The following is a 19798-nucleotide window of genomic DNA, read 5'->3' on the forward strand; positions in this document are numbered from 1 at the left end:
TGGATTTATTCTATTAACACCATTAATGCTATTCGTAAACAGCAGGTTCTACAGATATGGCACTGAAAAGCCTGTAATTTGAGACTGTGGGTCCCACCAGGGGTCGTCAAAGTGCCCTTAGGAACCAAGGTTGTCTCACAGTTCTACAAATTCAAAGGACAAAATCCTGTTGGCTGTTGTGGGGCACAAAACCATCTGTTTCTTTTATTTAAAACATCTGAAAAACTGTATATCTCCCTAAGAACAAAATGAGGAATGAGGTCTTGTGCTCATGCATTGAATTATTCACAACGTATTTTGTTTTAAATAACAGTACAAATATGAAGTTGTGTGTATGGATATAAGGAATTTCTGAGTCTAGTGTTTGTAATGCATGCTGTAGTTTGGAGCACATCTCCATAGAGGTTAATGAGGGGGCACTCTGAAGTAATTAAAACAAAAGCATTATAAGGCAGCAGTTTCACATAAGGTACTCATAGCAACATACCCCATACTTAATTAAAACTCTTCCCTGACAGCATTTTGTATCTTCTCAGGTAATCTACTGTGAAATTAATAAGGAAGAAGAATTAAATGACTAATGTTGGCAAAGAATAGCTTTTTTTTTTTTGCTTTTCTGCAGTATGCATGACAGGGGTCTCTATCTGGAATGCATGATCATTATTGCGCTGAAAAATACTTCTTCAGGTTCTCCCCGTAATCTGATTCCAATTTCACTTGTGGTGTGACACTGTAGCGAGCAGCCAGGGGCACGTTTAATTGAAATGTCCATGCTTTTAATTGGATTCTGTTAAGATTGAAATTACCTCCTGAATTACATTCTTGCACCTTTAAATGCTGATACAGAATGGTTTCCAGCAGTGATCAGTTAAGGAGCTGAAATAATGCCTCCATTCAGCAGCACGTCACTGTGCAGAGGCAAAAGAACATTGTCACATTTAAAGAGGAACTTCTTAAATTTAAACAGAAACTGTCTTGAGGCCTTGCATTTCAAAGACAGACATTTATCTAGTGAAATGAATTGTTGTTTTTCACAGACTAGTGCTTGAGACACAAAGAAATAATTAAGCATGCTCTCATGATACCAGACAAGGAATTCAAGGGATTTCTTAACAATTCTGGTGCGATTTCTCCATCAAACTCTAACATTTCACAGTCACAGTATCGCTGCTCTTTATCATGATACTGTATTTAGAGCCACAAATGCCCATTACCAATAATACAGTGGCTGCCAGATATCCATTGCAAGGGAAGTGATCCCAGCATTCACATATCATAGTTAAGCTGAAGGGGTTAGCATCATACTCTGAAATGTTCAGGTAATGTGTGGGTGGTAGGCAGCAAAGCTTCCTTCACCTTCTTAAGGGTTGTGCTCTTCCAACCTCCTACATTGAGATTTGTGAATTTTCCAATTCTAGGGCCTGTGTCACCCTGCTGTGGCTGTGCAAAACATACCTGCTCTCCCACTGCTGCCTCCTCCACCTACATCCATGACCCCTTCTGATAAGCATGGAGTTCATCCCTTTCACTGATTAGTTTGCTGGCAGACTGAATGCCCATGTCTACAGACCTGTGTCCCCCAGGCTGGCTCTACCTGTGTGTATTTGGATCAGCAAGTGGCTGGCACACTGTCCAGCATGATACTGAAACCATTATTTACCCGTAACAGTTCTCTGTGTGATCACGAAAGCCATATTTTCCACCTCAGAGAGAATATATGGAGGATAGATGACATCCTTAGTTATTAGAAATATAGATTATACCTCTTTTTATGCTAGAGATGTACTATACTGCAATAACTTGCAGAAATGTTGGGATTCATTATTTGGTGTAAGGATCCTGAAAATGTGAGGTCATTAGTAACTTCTCTGCCAAAATCCCTTCTCCACAGCACACTGTGTGTGTCTGTGTGTGTCAGTCGTTTGCGTGAATTCACGTGTTTGTTTGTTTACCGCGCCACTGCTGGCCCAAGTCAGAGCCACAGGAGTGTGAAATAACAAGCACAAGAGGGATTTCACGCCTTTACAGAGCTAAAAAGATATGTTTTTGTCCAACAACTCAGTCCATTTCCATCCCAGTCCAACTTTGTTTACTTCCCACTACTCACAGGCTCCTATTTCTTACCCTCCCCCACCATACAATTAAATGGTATCATTATATATGGGTTCCCACGGGTATGGTAGGTCCAGGTTTGCTTATGCTACAACCCCTGGCTTGTTTTATCTCTGTTATCAACGGCATGTGGTGCATCATTAGAAAAAGACAAACAGCACTGTTTCTTTTTTGGGGGCAGATACACTGACAGAAAATCAATGCTCAGTTTCCCATGAGCACCTAATTAGCTGGACACTTGTGCACTGTTGAAACACGGACCTGATTTCTTTGTCTGCTGAGTCGATCAGGTGAAATACATGAGAGACACCTTCACAGCTGATAAAGTGTTGGGGAGGTGAGGAGTAAACACGTAAGTGACACTTATGGTCTAGCACGGTTCACACCCACTATATCCTTTGGCAGACTTGATTTGAACTTTATCGTCCAGGTCACACAAGCGTTTCACGCTGAGGGCAATTTATGTTTATCAAGTAAGGTTTCTTATCTCGCCTCAAAATATACTTATAATGTACTGAAAGGGAAATAGAATTGGTAAAAAACATTTTAAAGTCTGACATTTCATTCAGTTGGCTATGGCACAGGGTCAGCGAACAAGTGCTGAATGTGGATTTTTTTACTTGAGTGCCAGTTTTCTAAAATGGCTCTGACTCAATTCTCACTGAAAATTCAAAACATTCTAAACATTCAATAAAAAAGGGAAGAGGTGGGTAAAAAAAAAAAACGAAAAATGTGCAATCCTATTCTATAACTTGTTAGAGTGACACTTGCGAATTCCCACTATGGACAAGGTGGCAGTACAAACGCAGATAGACGAATGGGAATAAAAGGGCCTTCTCATGACAAACTTTCTGGAAATGTCAGCCTTTCATGCTGTTGAGAAGACCTATTTCATATCTATTACAGCAGGCATTCTGTGTCCGATATTTCAGATTTCAGTCCTCCCCGCACTGCAAATCCTCTGCCAATCTTCTGCCCTTAAGAATCTCTGCCAGCCCTGATGCATTATTCCCCCTACCTCCTCTCTCCCCCCCTTTTGATGTGACAGAACAAACCACGACCTATTAGGATTAAGGCTTTGAAAAGATCTTTGAAGCCGCTCAAGGTTCCTTTAAACTGGGGAATGACAATATGAGCTGTGTGGCAGCAGATACTGAATGGAGTGATTGCTAGTCCTCCTCTGCGAGGTCTGCTGTCACATGGCACACACGCATACAAACACTCACAGAAGCGTGTGAATCATTTCATACACACACAAACACACACACTCACAAGCAAGCTGCAGCATCCACCCTTTACCCAAAGCACTGCAGTTGTCTTTTAAAGAACATGTATTGTGCTCACAAATGCAGATTTACTTCACCCCTTTCCATTTTATTGCAGTGTTTTGCAGTGACTTTGGCTCTGAGCAGTTGCTGTATCTGAACTGCTGCCCAGGATGAAAACAAACAAACATGACAATCCTTTTCATTTTCTCCTTTAATGATGTGTTTCGGTTTAGGACACAGTCATAGCAAAAGCATCATCGGAGGCAGGGTGCTGTAGTGTGAAGGACGGGGGTAAACACGGAAGGATGTGGGCCGACATGAAAGAGAGAAGTCGTAACCCACTTGTGTGTGTTAGCGACGGATGTATGAATGCCTGCAAATGAGAATTTTGTCTCCTTAAAATATAATAGTATGCTGTGGAAGTGGTTTATCCAGCTGGAAATTAAAGGAGTTCAAGGTGTCTCATAGTTTAGTGTGAAGAATTTGAAAAGCCCCGAAGAATTTTCATTTTATCTTTTTTTTTTATGAAGCCTTAACACTGACAGTATGTCTGATGATGCTGGAATGATGGAAAGGCGCAGTGATGCAAAGGAGAGCAAATTAAGTAAAAATGACATACTGAATACTACCTATACACTTTACTTCAGTCACACAGACATGGCAGAGTGCAAATACCATTGCTATGCATCTCCCACAATCATAAAAGAATTAGCTTTCTTTTATCTAATCATTCCTCTGAATATCCCTTATCATACCTGCCTCGCCCCCTGAGGTAGCCAAGGACAGATGCGATATCAAATATTCAAACTGGGTGATTCCTAGAGAGATTTATCATGGCAAATTTCACAGGCGATCCTATTTAGATATTCACTTTCTGTTTTGCGTGGTGTCTGGGGTTAAACATGCCCCGCTGTGAGGTGTCACCGAGAGACAGTCACTACAGATAGCTGGTCGGTGGAGAAATGAAGCCATGGGGCAGGCAGGGTAAAGGCTTTTCAGTGCAGAGAGACAAGTTCTCAGGGAGCTGCCACCATAGAGCACATATTGATCTGCCATTGCATCTTATCTTTGTGACTCTAGATTAAAATGCTCAACATTGGCTCCCCCCCCCCTCTGCCAGGCAGAAGGCCTTTCTATATCCCTGAGTGGAGGGGCTCTAATCTCTCCATGAAGTAGTGGGAGCCTATCACTGGCAGAAAAACGCAGTTCTCACTGCAGAAAGAGAGGAGCTGAGAAATTAACGGGCTTAAAGTGTTCCATCTAGCTTGAATGATAATCAGGTTTGATCTATGTCTTTTGATGCTGGCAGTTGTTTTTTCTTTACGGAATTTTTCAGGCACTGAGATTGTCTGACTTTTTCTCCCCTCTTTCTTCTTCCTCAGCCACTGTTGTCATAATCCAAACAATTGGCTGTTGTAACTGTATGTACTGCTCTTGTGGGAAATGGCGGGGAATCAGATCCTCTTGGGTCTTGTTTAATGTCTTTTCCAAATGAGCAGGGAAGAGTTGATGCTCTGACAAAAATGGGCAGGAATGAAAGGGCAAAAGTCTGGGCAGACAGACAGATGAGCCCCAGGCTCCAGGGCTTTGACTTTGGCCAAACAAACGTTTGTTTTTCAAAGTGTTTTTATAGTAGGACGGATTAGGCGGATGTGAACCAAAGCCCCCTGCCACCCCTGCCCATTCGTAGTCTTGTCAAATGGTGCATTGAGAAGAGGGGTCGCACCTGTTAGGGCAGCCCAGAGGAGCAGGACCAGGATGATATTGAGCAGGGCTTTGTGGGTATCAGAGTCAAAAACAAAGCTGTCAGCCAGGGCTCATTCATCTTTGATGTTCATTGATGAGGAAACTGGTGGGCCTCAACAGGGCATTGTTTCCTCTAAGTGGTGCCCATTGATAGCCAGAAAGCCACGTTTGTTTTTAGTCTCTGACGGGAGGAGCTCATTTTAAAAGGCTTAATGGTGCATTTAACCAGTCCAAAACACAGTGCTTTGGAGCCCTCCTTGCACCATTGGCCCAGGGTTGTCTTTCTGCTTCCTAAATAGCCTAGAAACAATAATAAAATGCTAATCATGTGTGAATGGCCAACATCGGTGGGCATGTATCGCCAAATCCTGGGCTCTTCTAAATGCCTGCTGTGACAAATCAAGATCCAGAAATGAGGGCAGTTGACTGCCACTGTGTCTGCTTCCTGGCCCATTCTCCACCTCTCCACCGTCTTTGTCATGAAAACCCGGATAGCCTTCATAAAGTGCATTTCTCATGCTATTGTTCAGCTAATCACATCCTCTCCAACAATTTCAGGATGTGACAAGATAAGATAAGGAATATTAATGCCACATCGCCTCATCTCAAATTATGAATATGTGTTGATGGGGGGAGGGCATCTCGAAGGGAAATAGAAATCAATTTGTAGCACTTCCATTTTGTATACTGCCTTGAAAAGAAAACTGTAATTTTCCATGTTATCTACCTCAAATCCTATTAGAATCAGGTTAATTTAGTGGCAACAATTTCAAACGTTATCATATCATCCTATCAGCTGATGTCTTTGAGTGCTCTCTGTTTGTAAGGTGTAACTGTTCAAATTTATTATCATGTTGGATACCATATCTGGCTAATGCGTGATCTTGGATATCACTTGCAGAATGGTGAAGCAGGAACATCATATTAATTAAATGTTCAATTGTAATGAGATTACCATGTGGTCTGGCTTTCCATACAATGAACATAACACACCACAGTTGAAAATCCTTCCTTATTCTTCAGTAAAGTTTCAAGCTATTTACCATTCAACGTGTAGACTGACCTTAAATGCCTTTTTAAAGCTTTCTTGGTCCTCATACCTCTCTATTTTACATTGTTATATAACGTTGCTATATTCAATTGAATTAACGAGATATTCCACCTTGCCTATACCGTACACTCTAGCATTGTACAATACAATATGTATTCTTTACACTAACCCTACATGATTTTGTTTTTAAAATGGTTTGCAAGTTTCAAATATTCCGCCCCTCATGAAAGCCGTCTTCGAGCCTAATGCTCAGAATTTACCACTATAGATCGTTAATTCATGAATATGAATGTGCCTTTCTCAAGAGCTGGCCCCTATTGTTGTTAGAAATCAAGGACTCTTGCCTTGTTTCAGTGCAGAGGTGTATCAAGGATGCAGAGCCACATCTTACCTTAAATAAGGGTCTCTGTTTACACCTTCAAAGCACTGGAACAACAACCTCTCACAGAGTTTCTTTTCCTCTCCCTCCTGATTGTTTGCAAGTTTGATTCGCTTGAATTCTTAAATGACAGGCTCATATAGAGTCCCCGACTTTGTTTACGTGGTTGCATTTTGGTTGGCTGGCTCCTTAAGCGTGAGGAGATATGCAAGAGCAATCAAATATTTCTATGGCTCATATAAATGGTGAACGGCGGAGGAAGTTTGAAAATTTCACTCCTCATTTGTAGTTCAATTGCCAGAGTGTCTATTGCCTGTTTTTCTGGAAAGAAAATAGATGGCTTTGTCACTCAGTATGCATACGACTGTTTGTTGTAAGCTGTCAGCATAAATGATAGCAATTCCATTTGTCTTATGAGAAAGACATTGTTACAAAGTCGGAATAGTCGTTTTCGTGAAAGGGATTGTTTGTCCATTCTGAAGTTATTTTCCTGAAACATCACATATCTACACGAACCATTTCAATTGTTGAAACTGCTGTCACAATGTGATATGTTAAGAGGAAAACAGAAAAAGAAACTTATTTTTGTATACACACACACCTCCATTATTATTGACTGAGCACAGTTTGACATGCTGTCCTCTTCTTTCTGCATATAGCATTCAGAATTCAGAGGTAGTATCAAGCAAAAACTTGATGCAAGTGCTGGTAATTATGTGCTACTCATCCAACACTAATAGTACACCACGAAGATCACAATTTGTCTCTTTATCTAAAATGACAGACTGTCATACATACAGCCCATTCGCATCTACCTTGCAGTCTCATATCATTCGGCACTTGAACCAAACGTATATTTCTATCAAGGCACAAGAGAATAGCATCCTCAGTTTGGTGCAGAGGAGGTGTGTCCCCTTCTATCTTCATGAGAGAGGGAGAGAGAAAGGAGGGGGGGAGGGGGGGGAGCGGGTACCTCTCTTTTGTTCACTCCCCTCTCTAACTGGTAGCGTTTGACTTCCCCCAGCCAGGAGTGGGTAATTCTGGAGCCCTGTGTGAGGTTGTTAGATCACTGAGGCCCAAGACAGCACCATTCTTTGCAGACCCTTGACAGCAAATATGTGGTAATGACATTGTCTCCTGCTGGGTAATAACACACAATTCAGTCTGCCACATACTGTAGTCACCAGGGAAGAAATGGAGGGGAGAGAAAAAAAAGAATTACACTGGAGTACTGGAGGAAAATGACAGGAGAAATGTCTTCAACCTGAAGTGCTATATTGAAAAGATTCACTCCTGCAGGACACTGCAGTGTGAACAACTGTTTTATTCTGTATTCTCAGAGTGATGTGGCACAGAATGCAACCGCCACTACCCCTCTGGGACAGAAACAAGATGGTTTCCTAGTGCAAATACCTAAAATTCCTATCGGGATTTTAATGAGAAATAGCAACGTTTTCAGTAGTGCCTAAATACTGTGGTAAGCAATTCTGCCTGTTAAACAAAACCCATGGCTTCAAATGACTAAAGCCCTTTGTGCCCAGCACAGAGCATAGTTAGCGTTTAGTACAAACAGCATTTTCCTACCATAGAGACCTTCTATTGTTAACTAGACCACACTGGCAGATTCAACCTTGACCTTTGTGTTGCTCCACTTGGTACTTGGCTTGTAACTGTCAACACCACCCATCACAGGCCAATCAGGGTCTGGGATGGGGGCTGTTCTCCCTGCTGTACTGTGAAATTGTGGCATGTGATCCTTAATGTGCGTGAAGTAGACAAGACCCTGACACAATGCATCAAGCTTTAGGGGGGCTCCTCTGAGCAAGTCTATTAGACTCCTGCTGTGCCCCTGGCTGCCTGGACTCATTCCTTGGGATAAGTTGGGATAATAGTGTTATGTCTGCATGCCTCCAAAAACTAGCCATAGCTCTGCTCTGGGCTAGGACTGACTGTCATTCAGAGCCATGAGCAGTTAGGCAGGGTGTCATATAGCCTGCACGTCTGCCAACACCAGCAAACTACAGATACAATACCAAAGATGTTCTTCTCTTTTTATTAAGAAAATGTAGACAGTGGACATTTGGGCAATCCTCAGCTCTCACTTTATTAAATTCATCTTCTCTGGTCTTTACTGCCAATGTCCATGATCTTAGATACAGACCTTGCCTCTCTGTAGAGCCTGAGAGAGAGAAAGAGAGAGAGTGTGTGACTCCCTCCTCTTATTCATACATTTGACTGCCAGAGTAGCATTGTGCAATGGGCTAAAATAAATGAGAGCAGCATGTAAAAAGGTAGCCTTGATACCACGCTACTGGGTGAAAAAGGGAAGGCACACTGAAATGGAAGAATTCATGTTTTCTATCAGCCTCTCTGCTCACAAGTTGAACCAGGTATTCAAATGGGTTCATTCTCAGACGCTCAGATTTGCATAACACAGACAGATGAACTCAAGTGATTGAATTGGGCTAGGTGGAGTGGAAAAAACGAAAAGAAAATGAATTTCCAGGCGAATTAGGAAATGATGGAAACGGCAAAGGGTACATTATTTATTTTTCACACTGAAATAATTAGGAAATTAACCTTTTCTTCCACTGTGACAGCCCTATAAACCCTCTTTATCACAATGAATTTGATGTATTGGGAAAAACTTGACTTTTTTCCCAAATAAGACGGCATTTGCTATTATCTCCGCAGGCACTCTTTCCTCTCATCACCACACCTGTATCTATTTCCCTATTGGTCTGTGTTTGTCAGCTGCTCTGCCTTGGACAAGCAAGCTCCACCATGTTTTGTTGTCTATTAGTGATGTAACACTAATGCCTGTGCACCTTCCCCGAGACTGGCAGTGACCACTATAGCACCAGAACACTGCAGGAGGGAAAAAGCAATTTAATGGTTCACTCTGTGGTTAATGTGCTGCTGTAATCTTTAAAGAGGCCTGTCTTTTTTGTTTAAGTTTCATAGAATAAAGGGTTGGACTATCGTAAACTCAGGCCAATTAATCACTGGGCTAAAAGGTGGTGGGAAGCCATGCACTAGAAATGGGCCATGGGGAAAGTGTGTGTCTATTTGTATGTGTGTGTGTGATGGTTTTCATTCTTTCAAAAGGTGTCAGTCTTTTATTTTGTTGGAGTATGTGCTGAGATCAGCTGGTGTGTACGTATTTACCTGTGTGTGGAGTGTGAGCTTTTTTGAACGGGGGTGTACTTTACTGAGTGTACCTTTGTGTGTGTATGTGCTTGTGTGCTCACACAGTCAGGTAAGCCCCTCTAATTGCTGCAAGGTACATTAGCACTCAGCCACCTCTCTCCCTCTCCCCATGTCTTTGTTTTTCCTCTCAGTGCCAGTCTGTGGGCCAGAAGACAATCAGACCAGAAGGGTCATTTTCTGCAAGAGCTCACCTCCCTCCTCCAAGCCTCAGCGCTGACAGGCTCACGCTCGGCAGGAGACCTAAATTAACACTTGACGTCTGCAAGGCTCAGCCCTGATGAGGCCGCAAAGAGAGAGACAAAATGTCAGAAAACAAACACTCCATCATTTTTGCTTCATTTCCTCCACTGCTGGTGAAACACACTCACCTGGAGTGCTGGAGAGAGCTGCGGTGACATTCACCTCCTCCCATCTGTTGCTGTAGATCTGCCCTGGTGCCTATTGGCCTAGGTGAAAGGTGAAACCAAAAAAAAGGCTGGAGAGATTCTGAGCAGGAACATGTGGTTAGGTAGAAGCTATGAAGAAGGAACTAGAGTGAAAACTGTTTGGCACATCTTTAGATGAGTTAGAAATTAGAAATAGGATGGGGGGAGCAAGCAAAAATTTATTTTTCATGTCAAAGTGTTTGAAATACAAATACTTTTTTGCTTTTGAAATTTTGGGGAAAAAATGTATTTCCCTGCGTTGGGATTGCATTTATCTCCATTCTGCTATTACAAAGTAAATGATTTGTTTTCCTGAGCGTCAACAACAACCCTTGTAATTATTCCTCACTGGGGATGTGCACAACACTAGGACTCAACACTGTAGAGTAGTATGATACTATTTGAAGCCTACTTCAAACACAGTGCCCCCAGCGAGTTCCGATAGCGCCAGTGTCTATTTTATTATTTGCTTTATCTCTTTGTTGCGTGAGAGTTTATTTGTTTACATGAGAGGGATTGGAGGTTTGGTGATCTGAGCAAATTGCAGCAGAAAGTACTTCAGATGGGAATGACTGTAATTAGCATGCTCTTAAATGTGGAACGCTCTCCTAATGTTTTTGTTTACGTGGGGCAGCTGATCTGTGACTCTGTGTGGGGGCGGCCCACAGGCAGGTTAAAATCACTTGTTGTGCCAGAGATCATCATTATGAGCTTACAATTGGTCAGTGTTGAGGAACAATCAATGCAGCACCAGGTAGACACTCTACAACCAGCCTAGGCTGTGAGATTTTGGGTGTAATATTGTATTTATAGTTGTGTTTTTCAGAGTGGATAATTTGAAAATATGAGTGTGCTTATGCGTGTATGATTGTATGTGGTCATATGTTTTGGCTCATTTTTTTTCCTACGCTTACTGAACTGTCTTTCTTTAATCTCTAAATCTGCTAGGAATCAGATGTTCCATAACACTCATTAAGAGTCAATTAAGAATTTGCCTGCTGCCCAGTTATTCAGCTAGTGATTATATTTCACTGGAGGATAATATCCAGGTAAATTAAGATTTCCATTTAACTCATCCCTGGTCGACGCTGGATCTCCATTTCACATCATGGAACAATTGAGATCTTATCTTGGATTAAAGTGGGGGATATTACACCTAATTTAAAATATGCACATCTATGGCTGCATGCCCAGCTTAAGCATCTGCCTTGATATCTTGAAAAAATTAATAATAAATAAAAAAAATAAAAGAGTGAAACAATTAAGTGCCTTACCCACAAAACTCAAAAGGCTATGAGATACAAATCACCAAGTTAGCAAAGGAATTCAGGGCAGAAACACCACCTTAAAGAGTTCTTGAGAGAGATGAAGAGAGCCAGCTAGAGAGAAGAAGAGAAGAAAGGAGCAAAGAGGAGACAGGAAGTTGGAAAACACTGAAAAATGAGTGCCATGGTTGTCAGGTGACAGTGTGACAAAGTTGTGTTTGTTTAAAAATCTTTTCAGCCTTCCTCCCTCTTGCCCTCTCTCCCTCCCTCAACCCCCAGAGAGCCCACTGTGAACACTAAGCTCTAGCGTCTGAAGTGGCAACACTTGAGATGGTGAAAGTGACAACATCTTAACATAAGCTGAGGGGCTAAAGTGAAAGTCAGAGCGAACCCCCAACCAACCTCACTTTCCACCCACATCCTTCACTCCCACTTTGTCATCTCTCTTAACCCCACCCAACCCCGGGCTTGGGCCACACAGTATCCATGCTGTGGCTGCTCGCATCCATCCATGCCTTCTACAACGGATGATAATGCAGGCACAGAGTTGGAAGTTGACAACTCATGCTTCACAAAAGTGAATGTAAAAGGTAAAAGGTTGAGAAGCAAGTGGACTTTTCTCCCCATCTGTGTTTCACTGTCATCATTGAGTAGTTGTTCCTTCCTCTTCCAGTCACAGGTGCCTCTAGACAGAACTGGAAACATGTAATCCGGCCAAATCCAGCCTCTTCCGTGGAGTGTAAAACCATGAATGTTCTGTGGGGGTCACTGGATTAGACAGAATTCGTGGTGGTAGCTTGGCTTGAGAGGCAGAATTAGAGGAGTAGGGAAAAGGGAGAGGAGACTGAACTGGTTTTGTATTAAAATGAGCTTACCAGGTGGTCTCCCTCCCAAAAGTGGACACAGTGTGTCAAGTAATCTGAAAAGCCCCCGGGTGTTTGTTGCTCATTGGCCAGAGGCCTGGTAAAAAGAGAGAGCGAGGGACTGGGAGAAAGAAGAGGGGGGCTGGCTAGGGAGGTGGCACTGATGTGGCCATTGAGGCCTCAGTGAAATGTCTGTCAGGCTTGGTTTACCACAATCACAGCAGTGATTAGGCCCCTTTTGATGACAGGTTTAGTTTTCTGTCCATTGGCAAGAAAGTGAGAATGGACAAGAGAGGGGGTGGGGGAGTGGGGTTGGGTTGCATTGGAAGGCTTTAGGGGTGGAGGCTGGGTTTGGGGGGGGTATATTAATGTCTTGCACCAGGGAGCTCCTACGTAATTTCCCAGCGGGTCGTGGGGTCAGGTTTGTATTTAGTTAGTTGTAATGATCTCGTTAGGGATCTGAATGGACCACCGTCTAAGCCCATTGAGGACTGCGAGTGTGCCTCCCCATCCCCCAGCTCTGTCTGCCTTGTGTGGGCTTACACAGCCCGTGAACTGTGATTAATGGACTTCCAGGGCTTAATAACTTGCAAAACAGTATTAAACAAGGGAGGCCCTGGGACAATCGGAGAGAGGCTACCCAGGCGGAGTAGGAGGTGGCTGTAAACAGTGCCCGGCAACAATTGCAATGCATGGAATTAACTGAGATGGGCCACTCACAATGCCACAGCTGGCTAGTGGCAGGGAGCCAGGCCTGGGAGAAAGCTTCACTGGTGCTTCCAGGTGGCCCAGACCAGGCCAGGCCTTTTCAGTTTTGTAAGTGTTAAAAAATAGAAGGGGAGAAAGGCTACATTTGTGATGGGGAGACAGTGAGAGGAAGCCATTGAGCACAGACAAGAAAGAGATTAAAGAGCACAGAGAGTGATAAGCAGATAATGGGGGGACACATTCAATGGAACAAGTAATCCTTGACATGCAAACACAAATATGAAGCCTTTTGTATCTTGTGTCTAATTCGAGCCAGAATGCGTAAAGTGGCAAAGCAAGAATAGTGATCCACATAAACAAGTAGACAGAGACAGATAAAACACACTTATCAGTCCAAGTGCACACACACATACACATACACAAACACACATATTTCTTCACCAACTCCCAACCCACATCTCCTGGCTGTCTTATCCTCTTTGTATTTCCCACCCTTGTGCCCTCTTGTCTGGAAACAAATGATCCCAGCATGGAGTCATGAGTATTGATGTGTTCAGACCACCCTCCACTCTTCTTCTCTTTTCTCCCAAGCATTGGTGTGCATTTTATGCCAGTATAATGTATCTTAAATTTGTAAATATGAGCAACTGAGGCCACTACAGACGTAAAAGCAATTTTTAAATGAACATGAAAACCTCATAGATCTGTTTTTTGTAAAATGCTGCTGTTTTAAATGTCTTTAATCAAATAAGTACAATTTACATTTGAAAAAAAAAAAAAGTTTGGTTCATGATAAGTAATAGTTACATTAAAATTTGTTTTTCGATGAATACAATTGAAACATTTCTTTTTCACTTGTAATGTTGTCCAAGAAAAATAATTGGTGGAGGTATGTTTGAAAATAAATACCAGAGTTAACAGTTATTGCCATTGTTGAGACAAACACAATGCCAGCATGATTTCAATAACTGCAGAAAATAGATACTGGCATGAAACAGCAAAATTGCACAGTGTGTGTTCAATTATGGGCAATTATGAAACAATTTGGAAAGCATTTGATTAAAACACGAACAGGTACTTTCTCCCATCATGAAGCATGAGAGATAAATGTTTTTGTTAAACACAATGCAACCGTTGTTTTTCTTCCTTAATCGCTTTAAAATATATTTGGTTACAATATTATACAGTTAAAAAAACATGCTTGGTTGAAATTATTATTTAATTATAATGCATTAGAGAAAAGTCTAAATTATCTTAACTGCGAATAAAAAAGATCGAATTCTATCATCCTTTTCTGAGGAGAGGAGTAGGAATTTGTACTTGTGCTTAAGAACCGGCAGCAAATAGACAAACCTTAGCTGTTGCTTCAGTTTGACATTCTCTTCTCTACTGTGACTCATCTCCAAATGAGTGACACTAGGGTCATCCTAATCTGCTTTTCTTGGAGATCAGAGACGACTTGGACAAAAGCTAATTTTTCCATTCACACTGGTATAGGACTCCAATATGTCGCCAAAATATTTGCCCAAACCCTTTACTTAATCAGCAGCTGAGAGGTTATTCAGCAACACCGGCCGATGCTCCTTCTAGGTTTCTAATGTGTGCGTGTGCGGACATTTGCTCACAAAATGAGTGTTTGCAGCAAAAACACTTGTACTTCGGCAGCATTTTAAATCAGTGTTAATTGATTCTGCCATACTTAATATTTATGTAAATGCTGAACATTTGTGATATAAACATGTTTCTACAATTAGATGAAATTTTGACATTTTGTTTATGTGTAAATAAATTATGTTGCATTCTCTCTCTATCTCCCTCTCTCACCTCACAGCTGTCACCCGTACTCCCCCACTCCGCTCACCCTCTCTTACATCAGGGTGTGGGTGCAGCAGGGACCTTGGCCCTGATGAGGCCGAGGAGGGATCCACTGCTGTGCTAAGCCTCTGGCTCCCTGCTCTCTCCCTGCTTCCTCATATCATGAATAATGGAACAGAGAAATACATTTATCTTTTAATAGCACCGGCCCCCTGGCTGAGATTGTTCAGTCTGGCTGAAACCACCATAGCACAGGGCTGAGGTTTGTGAACCCCCCACATGCATGCCACACCACCCATGATTGTCTCTGCTCCTTTTGAAGTTGGGTGTCTTAGTGTCCTAGAGATGGGTAATCAGGCTTGATTTTGGAAGGGGTCAGGAAATCTTTTGAAGGGACGGTCATCTCCAAGTTTGACCGAGGATGACTGTGCTCGTGGACTGGGCAAGAATTACTGTAATTGCATATTCACTGCCCAATTTTGAATTTAAGCTCACAAAACTCAAAAAAAGTTAATGAGAGCAAAAGAGAGCATCTTTGTCGTGCTATGAATACTGTACCAGGATTGTGTAAGGACATTGTATAATACAAATCACCAACTTTAGGGTAACTGTGAGGTAAAAACCATTCTGTTTATTTTAATTGAACTGCAATGGTGAAACAGTGGCTGTGTTATTGATTCAGCTGTGAAGCCTTAAGACAAAAAAAAAAATAAAAAGTCAATATAAACCAATAAAAATGAAAATATTTATGAATGAAATCTGAGACAGTGTGATTGTGTACTTAATACAGTATTTTGCAGTGCAATAAATATTTACCTTTTTAAACTGCCTGCCTCCAAATTTAATATCCCCTTGTCTGTTTTTTATGTATTTCGAGGTTAAATCATTTTTAAAATTATATATTTTTTACAGTATAAAACTCACAAAGGCACTAAGAGATTGATGCATTTAAACATAAGACTCTTTACATTACTGTTATTAGTAGTGAAACTTGATATTTCTACTATTTCTACTAAGACAAAATAATTTCAAACCAGACATGCCTTTAATGCCCTACATATTGATGCACCATAATGTGGGAATAACACCGTCTTTCTCTATTTATCTAGGATCAGGGAGATTTCCGACCAGCCTCCTCATCTTCATTGCTCACACATCTGTATGTGTGGGCACTGGGGAAGGCAAGTGTAGCTGGATGCCTTAACCCTCTGTTTGTCTTCACTGATTTAAGGTTCAAATGGTCCTTACTGTGACACCTGCCATAAAAGAAACAGGAGAAACAGAATGAGCCTGCAGTGGCTTTGACATTATGTGTTTACACTGTGTAGTTATTTTATAAAATAATTATCTGCACAATAACTGATTCTTTTTGCTTTATTGTTTTCTATTTCTATTGCAGTGAAGCACTTGACTTGCTAACTTTCTATGAAATTTCATTAACAAAATAATAATTAAAGGACAAAATGTTCTCACATAAATAAATGCATTTTAAAATACGCTTTAAAATAAATAATAACAAACAAACACAGTTTGCAGTTTTTTAAAAAGGTTTTATTGTGACAATTTTTTAGAAATCTGCTTTATTTATTGTATATAATGTTAATTTAATGTTACTGATATGTGTAAATGTATAAAAAATATTTTATATTGCAACAATTTAAATCTTTTTCATCCTTTTATTTTATAAAAGTTTTAAAATATGACATATTACTTCATGGCTTATTAGATGATAATTACTTTTACAGCAAGTTTTAAGAAAGTCATCTACAGTACATTTTGGAATATTTTAAGTTAGATATTTTATGTCGATAACTTGTGATCAGATTATCATATACCAAAAAAATACAGAGAACAAAACACACTTGAGAAACACTGAAGCTGACATCAATTTTTCAGCCAACAATAACAAGTTCAAGCACATACTTCTTCCCAACATGCCCCCTCCTCTCCCCTCTCCCAACACAAACACACACACACACACATGCACACGCACACACCAAAACCTAAATCTCTTTTCTCTATATCCCCACACACAACCCATACAACACCAAACTCCTCTTACCCACCACTCCCCTGCACCCAAAGCCTTCAAGCAGCCCTGGGCTTCTGTAGTCATGTGTCAGTAGCTCAGCGTTAGGGATGAGGCCTTGCTAGCTGTGGCTGTAGCTGGGTCCTAGCCAGCAACTCCTCAGCTCCCTGCTCTGCTCTATGGAAGGCAGAGAAGCTGAAAGCACCATTTATCATCACTTGTGTGGGCAGCATCACCACGGCAACGCTCAGGCTGGCAAATGCCACCGCTGTGAATACAAATGAGGCTCTTGGCAGGCCTGTGTTGGCGTCAATGGGGCCAGGGTTGTACTTTACGTGTATGTGTGTGTGCGTGTGTTTGTGTGTGCATGCGTGCGAGCGGGTGCTGGGCTCTAGGAGGGCTACAGTAGAGGTAAACAGTCCAAAGGAAATCAATTAAGTGTTTCCACAGTGTTTGGCAAGCCCTCTAATCTTCAGCGCCACATTTTAAAATAAGGGCGAAATCTGCCTTTAATACCTCCTCTGCTTTCTGCATGACAATAAACAAGCAGGCAACAATAAACAGCAAGGCACAGTGGAGCATGACTAAGTCCTCCGGGCTGTACTTTGAGAAAACACAAGTGAAGTCAGTATTTCAGCACTCTTTAGCTTTCTTCCCCATGCCGTATGTCTGTTCTTACAACTGAAAATTGTGTCATGAAACTACATCACAGCAATTGTTTGGCCTTTCATATTTTATGAACAAAATGTTCATATATGTGTGTATTATGTAAATGGTTTAAACCAGTAGTTGAAAACTGAAACTCTGCGCAGAGCCTGGCAGGCCTCTGAGCTAATGTAATAAAGTACCAGCAGTGCACTGACATAAACTGGGACACACCTGCCTTTCTGCCAGTGACACCAGCTTTTAGTTTCAAGGGGGCCTTCACACTTTCACCTGTCGGAGATGCTCTCTCTCTCTCTGTGTGTTCCTCTGACTCTTATGTTAGAGTGATGATGTGAATAAATTTGGCTGGAGCATGTCTGTTCCGCTCTTTATTGATTCAGGCACTTTGATTGAGCCGGGATCTAATCAATGGCAGTGAGAAGCCAGAGTAAAATTATTCTTGGGCAAACCCTTCAAATGACTTGTCATTAATTTCCCTCTTTACTGGCACTTGTTTGCTGGGAACGAGATGTGTTTGGGGCTTTCTCTGTCTATTAGTGGGATTGTGCTCCTGGGACTTTCATGGGTTGCTAAGCTTAGGGGGTGAAGAGAGAATGTGCGCGTTTGTGTTTTGTGTATAAATCTGTTTATGCCTATTTGAACTGAGGGTGACTGGGCACACTATGCTTGCTCATCCTTACAGAGTGACTTATTAGTGCTAATTGGGAAGGACAGTTCAAACAAGCACAGAGGAGTGGTTGTCACACAAGCGTGACTTGAGTGTAGAGAGGCAGGCAGTACCGGGTGCTCTTCCCAGCTTCAGCCCTCCCTTTTCCCAAATTAAGCCCTCCCTGCGTCCCCGCTTCCCCGGACCCCCCTCCTAGTTGTCCCTGGCCCCTGGCCTGGCCCCGCAGAGTGGCCACAGAGTGAGCTCTTTGTCTGGACACGGCCATTAGCAGTCAGCGGACTTCAGAAATGTGAGCGGGACAAGGCAGTGGACAGAGGCGCAGACAGAAACATGGCTGTCTGAGACACTTAGGAAGTCAACAGCTGACGGAAGGGCCAACACAAAGCAGGGGCTGCTGAAGAATGGGGAGCGTGATCTGCATAGAATATAGGCCTTGCTCGCTACAACTGTGCACTTAATGGCAAACACGCGCTCATGCAATGAGCTTCATGCACCTACGCACGCACATAATTCACGTAAACATGTCGGATTCACTAGCGAAAAGGCCACACTCACACACAAACGGACAAGACTGCACACAGATGTGAATGTGCTCCATCGGTGCCTCCATTAGCTAGTACAGAAGATGCACTGACACCACAATATGAGAGGAAAGGCATTCCCTCTGCCCTGAACTCTCTAGTTAATGATGAATCAACCGGCGTTGTATCGACACTGAGACCTCTTCCTGGAAAATGCTCCATACTTCTATTTAGCAGGGGGGGTTTTTTTGCTAAAAGATGCTAATTCCAATGATTATTTAGTACCATAATAGCTGCAATTATATTCTGCACAAACTGATATAAGGTATAAGCACCAATTAGTAACTGGTCATTATCTTAAGCATTTGGTGCAGAGAGAGTGAAGTAATAGGCAACCATTCAGTAACCCTTGCTCAGAGAAATGACTGTATAGTGCCTCAGTAATTAGTGAAGCCTGTTTGCCTTTAGTCTTGAAAGTAGGTTGTATATTCACTAACCTGGATAATACTGCCTATTAATCACATTTTGCTATTATAGGTACGGCATCGATATTAATGGGTAACATGGCAGTGGCATATTTAATTATTTTGATGAGAGAGCTATTAATAAAGCATCTTTTCTCTGAAAATACTCGGTATTTTCATGTACCTGTATATTTGTTGTTTATTTCTTTAGTTATTTCAGGTATGGACACAAGAGATGAAACCGAACATTGATGTAAGGATGGCAACAAAATGGACCTAATAGGCAAACACCCATACAAACACATATTTATATTGCCCAGCTGAAAGACGACAATAATAATGGAAAATTCTGGTATATATAAAAAGCTCTGTGTTCAAATAGTATGTAATGGTGATGGCCTCGGCTGTGTGTTGTGTGTGTGCTTTCTCAAAGTCACGAGAGTGAGGATCACAAGAGCCGTATCAAAGAACTCGGCCACCATGCGAAATGTCTTCTCACAGCAGGGGTTTGCGGGATTGTTGTCGGCATCCCAACTCTCTTTGAATGTCAGCCTCACTAACAGGGCAGCTGGCCTGCATGACACTGCTGACAACACAGCTACAGTACAC

The sequence above is a fragment of the Channa argus genome, chromosome 16 (assembly GCF_033026475.1).
Source record: "Channa argus isolate prfri chromosome 16, Channa argus male v1.0, whole genome shotgun sequence".
Lineage (NCBI taxonomy): Eukaryota > Metazoa > Chordata > Actinopteri > Anabantiformes > Channidae > Channa > Channa argus.